Source organism: Anolis carolinensis, chromosome 4, assembly GCF_035594765.1.
Source record: "Anolis carolinensis isolate JA03-04 chromosome 4, rAnoCar3.1.pri, whole genome shotgun sequence".
Taxonomy (NCBI): Eukaryota; Metazoa; Chordata; class Lepidosauria; order Squamata; family Dactyloidae; genus Anolis; species Anolis carolinensis.
Window position 1 is genome coordinate 38,817,761 of NC_085844.1, and position 13,192 is coordinate 38,830,952.

The 13,192-nt window shown below is 37.3% G+C and overlaps 1 protein-coding gene across 3 annotated transcripts in view; it reads right to left on the reverse strand.

The window, feature by feature from the left end:
- The window catches only part of hnf4g (hepatocyte nuclear factor 4 gamma), a 76,988-nt gene that overhangs the window by 51,546 nt on the left and 12,250 nt on the right, over positions 1–13,192 (reverse strand). Inside the window, exons 1-2 of one of the 3 annotated variants that reach the window (XM_062980253.1) lie at positions 5,506–6,250; positions 5,041–5,117 (exon numbers count right to left, since the gene is read on the reverse strand). The exons of 1 other annotated variant lie outside the window; for it this stretch is intronic. The gene's annotated coding sequence lies outside the window, so the exon portion shown is untranslated. Of the gene's footprint in view, positions 1–5,040; positions 5,118–5,505; positions 6,251–13,192 lie in introns of those variants that run through there. One more of the 3 variants, XM_008108605.3, reaches the window with a different exon arrangement.

The following is a 13,192-nucleotide window of genomic DNA, read 5'->3' on the forward strand; positions in this document are numbered from 1 at the left end:
ACAGCAAATGATACCCCATTTTCTCAAATTGAGAAGCACACTATCCATTTTGCTAAATATGACAGAAAATTCCACAAGTATCTCTGCTCCTCCTAAGCAGTAACGATAAAAACAAATAAATGAAAAAATCATTTGTTGCCAGCCTCTTCCAAATTGCTGTCTTCCAAATGTGCTAAAGTATAATTTCCACTTTTCTCAGCTGTCAGAGCAGTTAGACAAGCTAAGTGGTGTTACGGATCTTAAAAATACTTCCAACTTTTCACATACTCCATTGTGGGACTGTTCTGGAACTCCAACTTAAAAAAAAATACCTTTTATACCAAAAACCCTCTGCACAACATTTTTTCACAAAACAGTTCTATTGGAAAAAATTCACAGAGATTTTGTGCAGTTTTTCTTAAAAAACATTCCAATGTATTGAATAATAGAAAAATGTACAAAAACTATCAGAATCTTGACTAGTAGTGAGGAAAATTCTGAAATTACTTGTTCTTGCATATGATAATGAAATAAAGTTATATATTGCTAGTCAGTTTGATGGGAGTTGCAGTCCTGCACATCTGACAGACACAAAGTTTGGATGAGCTGAATTTAGCAAAGCTTCTACCAAATGTTCCTCTTTTTTGTCCCATCACAGAGAAGTGCAGGAAATGCAAAATAGAAAGCAGAAATGTATTAGCCATCATAGCTCCTCTGTGTGTTGCTGCTAATCCAATCTTCAGGATTTATTTTGGAAATATCAACAAACATACGAAGGACTTATTTTTTAAAATAATATCAAAAATAACTCAGTACAGAACATTTTCATTGTACATGCTTGATAGGTTCTTGTGGGGGACTTTTAACCTGTCTTAAATAATGTTCTGTTTCTCAATGAGGACCCTAGCATACTGCAGTAAAAAAAACATGACTACATACTATTGAGTATAATAAAAGCAGAGGCTGAGTATAATAATAGCAAAGACTGATTTAAACCTATCTCCCATACCGTTGCTTATCTATGCAAGGTAAATTAGCCTCTACATCATCTACTGTAAGAAAAGCTCTGTGGGAAAGATTTACTTTCTTGTACAATTCTTCAGCATGTATATTTCCAGAGCTCTTATACACCTAATCTAACAGCAATTAGTAGGGCAATAAAATGACATAAAGTGAGGGAAGGACATTAAAATAATCATATCACAACCTGTTTGTTTAGCTGTGCTTCTTAATGGCAGGCAGACCTTCGTACCAGGCAATGTTTGCAGCTAAGGAACACCATACCAACAGCTTTCCCACACCCACCTAAGCTCTAAAATTCTACAAGGCTGTTTCTTATAATGCAAATATCATCTTGCCACAGAACTGATGTGGGGTGCTCTTCTGTGATCCAGAACATTATCACTATGGTTGTAAGAGTGCCATAATGTTGGCACACCAGTCTTGTGGCATATGGAGTTGGTGCTAATGTGCAAGGAGCACAAAGAGATGCTGAAAAGCACATATTATGAATCAACATGAAAAGGAGGCTGCTCTCCAGGAGCTTATAGATTGTTTGAATTTATTCCTTTAAAAATTCAAAGACATTTTGGCAAGTACATGTTGATTGACTTTTTTCTGGGACTACATTAAAAGAAAACACAGATTCATATATAACTTAAAATGTTTCAGGAAAAAAGAGAACACATAAATAAAAAAATTACTTACTGGTAGTTTATTATTAAATTACATGCACATGTTAATTAAATCAGCATTAGGGATTTCTAATGGAAATCATAAGAAAAGTAGAAGCAGATGAAAGAAGTAATGTTTGAGTGCAATTTAAAATAAACCTTCAATTAACTCCAAAAGATCTGAAATGTTCTCTCTCCACCAGCCCTAAAACCAAAATGGGTCAGAATTCACTCTTGGAAGTCCAAACAAAATCCAGGGACTTGCATTCATTAACATAGGCTACAAAAGTCTGAACGGGTTTAACCCTACATTAAGCAAAGTTAAGGAATGGTCAGGAGTTTTGCCAAAACCCTGGAGCAGCCTCATCCAGAATTTGGATAGCAGGCCAGCTCCAATTCAAACCAGTATGCTGTTGACACAAGGTGGAACCACCCTTCCTTTTTCCATGTGCTTCTCAGTCTAGAGAAAACAGGACAGTTTAAGGTCATGTCCAGATGGCTGGAAAGTTCTGAAGAGTTCCTGACCATTGGTGGATAACAGCACAAAGGTCATCCACCAAAGGATGCAACCTGGAAAAAAAGAGGGGTATCACTCCCTCCTATTCCCTGATCACTTGTGTCAGCAAAGGTACCTGATGATAGCCAGGAACGTCATGGAGTTCTCTAGCTGTCTGTCATGGCAGCAGGGATGAGAGGAACAATAAGGGTGACAGCCTAGCCATGCCAAGGTCGCTTCAACTTGACTAAGCCCGCCTTGCCCAGCCCTGTCATTGCTGCAAGTTGGAAGCAGAGCATCTGAACACCTCTGTTGAAGACTGGCCCAAGATTTTTCTTAGCAAGTATAGGTGAACTTTTTGTTGCCTCATTTCACATATGCAACATCTGGTTTTGGTTTTTGGGGGAACTCATATACTTATTATTTCCAAATTACTTCTGCCCCAAAATACCATATTTGGTAGCACTGTGTTTGTTAAAGCAATGCCCAGAAACATTGTTGTTGATAACTGAGGTATACTTGTTTAGTGACTGTGTAGATTTAAGCAAATTATAATCAGTTGACTAGATAATAAATACACTTATAGGTAAAAGCATTAATTCTAACACAGAAAAGTGGTTTGGCTTCAAGTAGTGAATATGTGTACCAGAGCACAACACACATTAAAAAGGAAGCATCCCTGTTCTCACAAGAGAGATTGCTCTTCTTTGAGGATGATTTTCCAATGCAGATTTTTAAAATCACTTTTTTTTTCTTTCCATGAAACAACATTCTGCTGCCAGATTGACTGAAATGTTACTCCATGGAATCAAATAGAGTTTTTACTGTCAATCTAACTGATTAATGAATTAAGCCTTGCAGCTGATATATATATATCACACCACACACACAGCTGGTAATTTGCAAAGAAATTATCATACCATCTGTCCCACAGTTAAATGCTGCCACCACCTGACACTCTGTTCTGCATTGTACTTAGAAGACTGATAAATTTAATTTAGAGTTCACAACCCATTAAAGAATTTACCATTGATTAAAACAGCTGCTTTTTAACATACTCATTTATTCATTAATTTAATTAAAATAAATTTGCATTTTATGAAATCTCTATACGGCTTCCCTTCTGAGATGTTGGAGGAATGCTGATACATGTTTATAGCTTAACAAATACACATTGCCATGTATGACAAAGGTCTTCCATGCTTTCCTGTTACAATAATATACCAAAATCAAAATATCCTCCTAAAGAAAAAAGTGTTCTCCCATATCTAAATTTCATAAATTAGTATTGACATCAAATGTTTAATTCACTAAACATTTAAAGTGTAATTCTCCAACACATAGTGGCAAGCTCCATGTCTAGCGATTGGAAAGCAATGAATAAACAAATAAAAAAAGACCTGAAATTTTCCTTTGTCATTTTTTAAACAGATGCCACCGCCATTTTATTTTGGCTGCAACAGACCATGTGGCTGCTGACCACGGCTTCTTTTGGTTTCATTCAGCTACACATGGAGTCACACTCCCGGCAAGGGGTTTCCCTTTTAGTCCTGCCTGTTCAGCCAATCAGAACAGAAAAAACCATGACGCGTCTTTTAGCCAAGCTGGGCCTCCATTTTTCCGTTGCGAGCAGGCTTCTGAGAGAGACTGATCGTGCTCCAGTCCGCTGGTGATCTAAATTCTCAGTGCCAGTCACAGCTCTACATTGCTTGCCGTGATTTTTGATTCAAATAGCAATAGATAAGCATTTACTTCTACTCATTTAAGAAACTGCCACTGATTATGTTCTTCACACGAGGCAAGCTTCAAATGTGGGGTAGAAGTATCTTGCCATTTCTAATGCCACCATAAAATGCAAACAAAAAAGTATTGGGTAGGTTTCGATTCTTATGTTTTGGGCGTGGGCCATGCCTACATATCGGATATTGCCCTTAAGTATGAATTTAACTAATTTGATAGGACTTATGAGAACGAACGAGAAAGATGCACACCTCTAGTAACCATTGACTTCCATATTAGTGGAGTAGTTACAGTAGAGTCTCACTTATCCAACATAAACGGGCCGGCAGAACGTTGGATAAGCGAATATGTTGGATAATAAGGAGAGATTAAGAAAAAGCCTGTTAAACATCAAAATAGGTTATGATTTTACAAATTAAGCACCAAAACATCATGTTATACAACAAATTTGACAGAAAAAATAGTTCATTATACATTAATGCTATGTAGTAATTACTGTATTTATGAATTTAGCACCAAAATATCACAATGCATTGAAAACATTGACTACAAAAATGCATTGGATAATCCAGAACGTTGGATAAGTGAGACTCTACTGTACTTCATTCTGGTTTTAGTCTGCAGTAAATGAGCTGTCCAGAGTACTGAACTTATTCAGGGACTGGGTCCAGTGCCTGAAATAGCTGCTTTAAAACACACACAAACACAAATTGGATAGAAAGCTTCATAGGCATATTAGCCAGCAGATACCGAGGCCTTCATCTAAGACAGATGATAGCATTTACGAGTATTTAAAGCTAGTTGCTGCTGGATGTTCTTCTTTCTTTCAGTTGACATGTTCAAATTGTGCTGTAACCTTTATATGCCTGAAATTTACTTAGATATTAATGTTCTTAGCCAACGTTTCTTGATTTTTGGCACAAAAAAAAAAAAAGCAGGCTGTAATACACATACATACATAAAGAAAGACCAGAGGGATTTTAAGAGTGGAAATGTGCTACTACAAAAGTTCCTGTCTTCTGGTTTTATTGGAGAAGTTTGATACTTATCAAAGGGAAAGTTTGATCTCAGCATTTATGGTCATTATAGGTAATATATTTATTTTTATAACAGAAAAGGCAATAGATTTTATGTAAACATCGATAAGCTCACTGTTCTGAGAAGTCTCCACCCAGGTTTCTTGATACTGGAAAGCCCCACTGCCTGATAAGAATGGAGATCAGTTGAACCTGAAGGAGAAAGAGCAGGGGGGTAGTGTCATATGATCAAACAAATAATTCAAATTGAGAAACATTGTGGCAGCACAAATAGTTGGAGCATACCTGTATTAAATACAGAGAGTGTCAAGGAGCTCCCAAACAATGAAACTTTAGTCCTAATCAAGCTGTGAACTCTCCAAACTAAATCATGAACAATTTTATTTCAAATGATTTACAACTAAAAAGCACCAAAGTGTGTGTGTGTGTGTGTGTGTGTGTGTGTGTGTGTGGTTTTTTTGTTTTTGTTTTGGACAGCTGGTCATTTTAAAGAAAACAACACTGCCACCATGACTGTTCAAAGTAGACTCTAAGATGGGATCTAGACTGCATTTAGTCAGATATGTGTTCTAGTCCTTACCCTATGTACTCCATGACTCCCAAACTCCTGCCAAACCAAACACTAAATGGGCATTTGAGGAAGATCACACCAGCAATCTGGACTCTTATGTTGCTCCTATTGTTGTTACTGTTGTTGTTGATGTTGATCATGCTGCTGTAGTTCATGCCTTCAAGTAATTTCTGACTTATGCTGACCCTAAGGCGAAACGAAATGACTACAGAATTGGCAGGAATGCTTGTCATGCCAACAGGAAATGCAGCATGAATTACCTAAAAAGAGTAGATTCGGGGTGGGGTAAAAATCACAATAACAAAACTGTTACATCTTAGGTTAGAATCCCTGCTGAATCATAAAAATTGACAGCAGACTTAAATGGTTAGGAAAAGTAAATTTCTGTCACTCAAACCTTTTCAACAGAATTATTCAGAAAGGAAACAGGGGAAATAAATAAAGCATTACATACATGTATGTGTGCCATAAAATCCATCTCAAATTTCAATTTGAAAGGGTGAAATTGAGAAAACCAGACAGTATAATTGTCCTCTTCCACCTCACCAAAAAAAGCCCAGGCAGACAGAAAAGGGCTGGTCTATAACTATTTCTGTCTGCCAACCTAGCAGTTCAAAAACATGCAAATGTGAGTAGCTTAATAGGTACAGCTCCAGCAGGAAGATAACAGTGCTCCATGTAGTCATGCTGGCCACATGATCTTGGAGTGTCTGGACAACGGTGACTCTGTGGCTTAGAAATGGAGATGAGCACCAACCCCCAGAGTCGGACAAGACTGGACTCAATGTTAGGGGAAAACCTTTACCTTTACCTATAACTATTTCTTCATATTTTTATTTAACTTTAATGCACCTTTTAAAGCAAAGGCCAGAAAGGGTGGTGGGTCTTCAACTGCATGCAGTCTTAAAATAAACTAATCCTTTTGAATTCCATCCAGATTTGGAGAGAGGAGCAGCCACCATTGTTCTGAGTGACTTAGGACATTTACCACTTACTGAGTATTAGGAATGTAAGGGTCCAGCTGGATAGCTCTGGAGCTTTTGGCACCAATGATCACCATATATTTCCACAATGTTGACTTAGAAATCACAACATTATGATGCTAACAGTATGTGGTTGGCTAGTGACAATATGTTCTGCTGGGTGAACTCAATTCTGCACCATGCCCACTATGGAGCATATTGTGGTTCAATTATATTTTCCATTCTCTTTAATAGCTTTGAAATAGCTACTAATATCTAGAGGTTTGGATTTCATCATTACCAGTACATTGTTGACACATGATTCTGCTTTTCCCCCTTGAGATTTGTAAACAGGAGGGAACATACAAGAAAGATAAATTGAACATTAATCCACATAAACCAGGTGGTTTTTTAAAATTGGGAAGCCGGATGTTCAGGCCAGTCCTCTATGGAGTTATGATCTGTTGAAAGTTTTGGTGGTCTTGGTAGGTTAAAGCAACTACAGAACATGCCAGCTACAACCCTCTTTGAAATGGTAAAAACTTGCTGCGGTTACCCAATTCCTTACTTCTGATCTAAATTACTGAATTGTGTTTTACATTGTGCTGCATCTGAGGGTTTCCTGAAAATTCCAGCAACTAAAAAAGTAGCTACCAGAATGTTAAAAAGAAGGAGAAATCCTGAGCATGTGACATCTCTTTTCTGCAAGTTATCAATTTGCTTCCAGGCTAATTTTCAACTGTTTAGTACTATCTTTGCAGCTTTAAATGACCTGTGACAGGTTACCTAAAAGAACCAGACTTGCCCATTTGAATCCATCTATGTTCTTGGGGCAGGAAGAGACAAACTTTGTGGGCCTGGGAACAAATCTATGATTCTATGATTCTATGAAATTTGGACACCTTCAGTACCAACACTGTTCCCCTGCTGAAAATATGTCCCCAATCCCAGGACACAACCAGAAATCATTTGAAGTTAATTTCTAATAGTTAAAAGGGAGCATTTTTATGCATTTCCCATTCTACATATTGTGCACTTCTGGCATTATTACAAATTTCTTGCTCTTATGTGGTTAATTAGATAAATGTGTGAACATGAGAGGAAGATCTTTTTCAGTGGTGGTCTCTCAGTTATGGAACTTCATTCTTGCATCTTATATATTATTCAGCACACACCTTGAAGACATTTTAAAATTGGTAAGCAGTGAAAAAGATAATCAGCCCTTTCCTAGTGACCCCATATAAACAAAGTTTAAGCACCACACAACCAGTTTTATGGATTACTTGTATATTTTGTACTTAGGATAGCTGATCCTTACCCACTCCTGCCACCATTTTCCATTAATTTTAACTGTAACTTCTGGTCCTTCCAGAAGGATGGCTCCAACCACTACTAATCAAAGGATATTTTAAAACTCTGCATTATTATAAACGTTCTTTTGTTAGAAAAATGATGGAAGAGGCATGAGAAACATGGAAGACAACACTGTCTGGAACAAAGTTTGGGTTTCAGCTCCATGCTCACTTAAGGATTCAGTTAGCTGTACTCTAAATAAGAATTATATGGTATGAGGAGTCTATGCCATACTCAGGTAAGGATTGCTTCATAACATTTCATAAATGGAGCAAAGCACAAAAAAGCCTCATTTGAAAACACACTCAAGGTAAAACTAAATTGGATGAAAGTCCAAAGATACACCTTGGAGAAACCCAAATGGACACAGGGGCACGACCTTGCTTTCTATAAGCCAGACACAGTACAAGGCAATTAGGTGGCTGAAAACAAAGTTTCCAGTACCCACAACAGCCGCTTATGCTCGTTTGGCAAATTAACTGAGTAAAGACAAGCATTCTAATCTACAAAGTCTCTTGATTGAGAAACATAACATGATGGACAAATCATAAAAATATTTAAAATGCAAGTAGAAAATATAAGTAGAGAGACAGCCATAGCCTCATATTTTCGAAAACATTGGACAATGCATTAGAAGCATCATTGTTATCTGTTATAAGGAAAATGAGAGGTCTCTTTTATTTTAACAAGTATCTATAAGATATCTAAGCACATTAACAAGTGTGGTTCAAAACAATTCCTCTCCAGTTAAAACACACACACAAACATACATCTTCCTCACCCTCTCATTTCCTTGCAAACCTAGTTTTTTAATCTATCTCAACAACCAAACTACTCTAGCTTGTCATTTCAATTTTCACATATTTTCTGTTTGTGTATTAGTTCTGTGATTCAACGAAATCTCATCTCTGCAACCCACTGCCATAAGCTACTGTCTGGAACAAAGCTCTTTCTAAAATTCAATCTCAAACAAAATGAAAAGAAGGGGGAAGAAAAAGGGGGGTTGAAAAAGAAAATCACAAATGAGAAAGTGGACCACAACCAATCTTGTGAGTCCCATTTTCACAGGTTCTGTAAATTCTTTTTTGATTCATCAACAAACCTGAGCTTTGGGAGCATGCAGCCATTTCAACGATTGCAGAATTCACAACAACAAAGGGATTAAACAAAATAAGATCTTCCCAAAAAACACTATAGATTGTTGATGCGAGTTGCTAGCTCAGGGAAGAACCATACATAACACAGGAGGAATAGAAATAAAGTAACCATAGATGTCTGCCTACAGAATAAATATAAATAGATACTTGTTTCTTAGAATATTTAAAAGATGGCATGAGCAATTTTTCCAAACCTGGATCCCAATTCATCGAACTCTTGGGATGCTTCTGATGCCTGCAAATAATATTACATACTCTAATCTACATGAAAATTACCCTATGTCCCCTTTGGCCTCTTTGACTAGTAGTGTTTACCCTATAAAAATTCAATTTGCCCTAGTAGGGTCAACCTACTGACAACTAGAGACATTACATCTCCAGATCTGCTTCACTACCTCATGGTTCAGCCCTCCAAAAATAGCATGGGAACTTTCAGGGGAGATATATTACAGTTGCTGCTACAGAAAAAGACCCTTTCAAGGGGATTTGTTTGTTTATTACTGTGTTTGTTTTTGTCCCGGTTACTTTTTAAAAAGAAACCATTCACATTGCAAGCAGATGTAATTTGGAGTACACTTGTTAAAATTGTGTAGGCACAATATAACAGAATACATACACAATTTTAGGTCGAGTTCTGTGTAAATTCTGCAACCAAATATGAGCTTGGAAAATTAAAATGTTTCATACTAGTTCATGAGTGTTACATTGAGTTATTAAAATAACCTGAACTGCATGTTATAAAATTCATATATCTATCTCTTAAAAGACTACAGCACTCTTAGTTTGAGAATAAAAGTATCGCTCAACAGATTTGCCCCTTTTTGTCATGGTTGGATTGGGTCTTATGGGAATTTCCCAGACAGCACGTTATGGTGATACCTGGTGTGAGCAATGGAGCCTTTTAAGACATCCTCAGGTTTTTCTCCAGTCTCTTTTCCATCTTATGTGGCTCTATGAATTCCATGCTCTCCCAAATTCCATCAGTGCTTAGAGTAGCACTCCTGGTAGGCACTTGGGTTGGCCTTCAAAACCTCTTTTTGTCCTCCTTGCTGCTAGCAACAGCGTATGGAATATTGTTATCAGGCTAATCCATGTTACAACTGGGAGTAACTGAGGGAGGTCCAAGATGAGAAACTTGAGGTAGGTAGAGGTTAAAGGTTCATTAACCCAGCCTACTTCTCATGATGCCTGCAAGGCCAAAGAACACTCACTTCCTCCATAGTATGGAGGAAGTCAGCATTCATTTAGTCCTGCAGGAATAGGTCCATCAATGTTGACCAGAGAAGTAAGATAAAACAGCTATGGGCTGCTATGAAAGATATGATCCAGTGACGGGTTGATCCACTCCTTCAGGGTGATACCATTCTTGTGAAGTAAATGGGATGCTACTACAATTGCCAGACAGGTAAGTATTCACTATACTATTATTTGTCTTGTTGAAGATTTCTGTAATTATCAAACAAAAATTGTGTTTGTCCAATGAATTGTCTGGCATCTTTATTCAGGGAACAGGACAAGACTCCAATTGATAATGTTGGAATAGAGAAGTATTGTTAGCCCAGTTTTCACAACAGAAGCCTTGCTTTCAATCTGATGTCAAACAATACACTGTATTTCATATTTCCATGTTTGTGAAAGTCTTCCTGTGTTATGATAGGCTGTACCATGAATTACCCCTCGATAGGAATTCCTGAACAAGCTCACTTCTCATGTCCAAGAGGGCCTAAGATCATTTTGAAATTACAGCAATTACTCATATGGAGAATATGGGGAGGGGAGATATTGAAATGGGTTTTTAGTTTCTCCTAATACAATTTAGCCTCTGTAAATAAGGAAGAAGATATACCATCAAGTCATCCATCAGTTGTTTGCAAACCACCAGGAAAAGCTTTCTGGACCACAATGTGAAAACCTCTGATCTATTTATTCTGTAAATGTAAGTGTCTAGAGACCACCAGGCACATACACAGTTATCGAGATGCTGTGTGACGGGAAAAATAAAAATAAACATACTAATGACACTGTATAACAGTATGTGGGCAAGGCATTTTACCCTTAAATTACATTACTAATGAGGTATATAAAGTAGCTCTAAATGGATTTAGGTCAAACTGTAAGGCTGACCTTTAGCAGCTTATCGATTTTCAACAGTGATCTAGAATGTCATATACCAATAACAGAATTAAATGCTTCTCGTCAGTGGGGGGAGACTGGCCACTGACAATATCATCTCACATGTCAGATTTCCATCCATGTACGAACAAGCTTAGATTCCTTAAATATATGATATACTGGCACATTAGAAAAATGCTGGGAAAATGCTTCAAGACTCATTATGCATAATAGGACAAATTCCTACTTCACACAACTCCTTTTGGAAAGTGTAAAGATGAGTGATTGTTTCAAAAAGTCAATAACAGAGAATCAAACATGTATTGCAAGGTACTAGATAGTTTTGAGACACATTTTCAGGTGTTCGCGTGCAGTACTTTATGTTAAATTTAAGTTTTTTATGAAAATTACATTTGTGTCTTCAATGCAAATGAAATCCATATCACGTGCCAACATTTTTTTGAGGCAGCCTTGATACAAGTAGTTTCCGGTAGTGGCTGGCAATGCCTATGTCCGTGGGGAGAGGGTTCAATTTCAGGTTTTCACTAGCTTTAAAGTACCTATCCAAGATGTTAAATGTGTTAAGCATTCTGAAAGCCTGGATAGGAACCTTCGACGGATTATTGCCCCACTGACATGGGAACTACTTGCTGCCTCTAGCTAGATAGACCTTCCCAGCAGATAGCTCCTGAAATCCTGCTTCAGGGTCTCCAAAACATAGCCCACTACCCTTCTAGAGAGTGTCAAACTTCTCTGTCATTAAAAAGCTTCACATAATGTTAATCAGAAATCTATGTTCTGTAACGTAAGCACATTCAATTTAGCCCGATTTATGGAAAGTAAAGAACTAATGTTTTCCTTATTTCCTCTGACAGCCCTCTAACTATTGAGGCAGTGTATCATTCCCTCCCAAGTCTTGAATTTCACCCTGATATTCCCCTTTCTAAACCCATGTCAAGTTACCTATATCTTCCCTCACATCAGAGTATTTAAATGAACACAGTGTTCCAGATAAAGAAAATGACAGAATAAAGTTGAACTACTATGCTCCACAACTTGAAAACTAAAGTAGCCTTTAATGTAATGGACACTAGGATCTTTCCAGTTTAGACACATGCATGAAGATCAGTTTTGATTAATGGTTCTTGTGAAGTATCTCCAAACAATAGTGACAGGCCCTATCATAAGCCATCTTCAAACAAATAACATGAATAGTATTGCCTCAGATGCTATGCTTTCTCAATGGAATTACCTCACACAATCACACTGAGTAACCAAAGGATGAGAACTTAAGTAATATAAGTGCATTGTATACCAAACCATTTCAAATGCAGTATTAAGTTACAACATAATGCACATACCAGGATGAAATTAGTTGTTCAAGAATGACACTGAGGGGGCGGGGGACCCTCTGTTCACAACATGCTGGGCTCAATTTAAAAATAAATGCATTTGTCATCTCTAGTGGTCTCCTTTTTTTTCTTTTTTTTCTTCCCATCAGAACTACATCCAAGCATTAAATAATGTACCTAATACACATGCAGCCAAATTTTCCAAACTTCAATTTTGGGAAGAACATGTTGTCTTGGAGATCAACAAATATTGGTTATTTTATTTATTATGTCTACCCCACCTTTCTTCCAGAATGGGCCTTCAGATGGCTTAGCACAATCATCAAGCATAATGCAAAGGATGACGCAATTACTTAGCACCGATTGCTTCATCCTATTGGATCCCAGGTCTTGTAGTTGGGTAAAAATGTAAGCTCTCTGGCTGAAAATCCTAAATATGACCCTTCCATTTCACAGGACTCCATCGGGTAGAATCGTGGCAATTAAAAGATTACTCAAATTCCTGCCTGCTTAGTCTGTGAGGAGCCCAGAACAATACAGCATGTTCACATAAGCAACAGATCCTCTTGTTAGTCTCTTAGCCAAGTTTCTAAGAGTTTCAAAAGAGCCAAATTACAAATATCACTTTTAAACTTTTTACAGCATCAAATCCTCTGTGAAAGGGAATAAGAACTGACAGATTCAGCCATCAAATCAAAATGCAATACTCTCATCCTCTGCATGATTGAATAATATTGTTTTTAAAAGATCAACAGGGTAA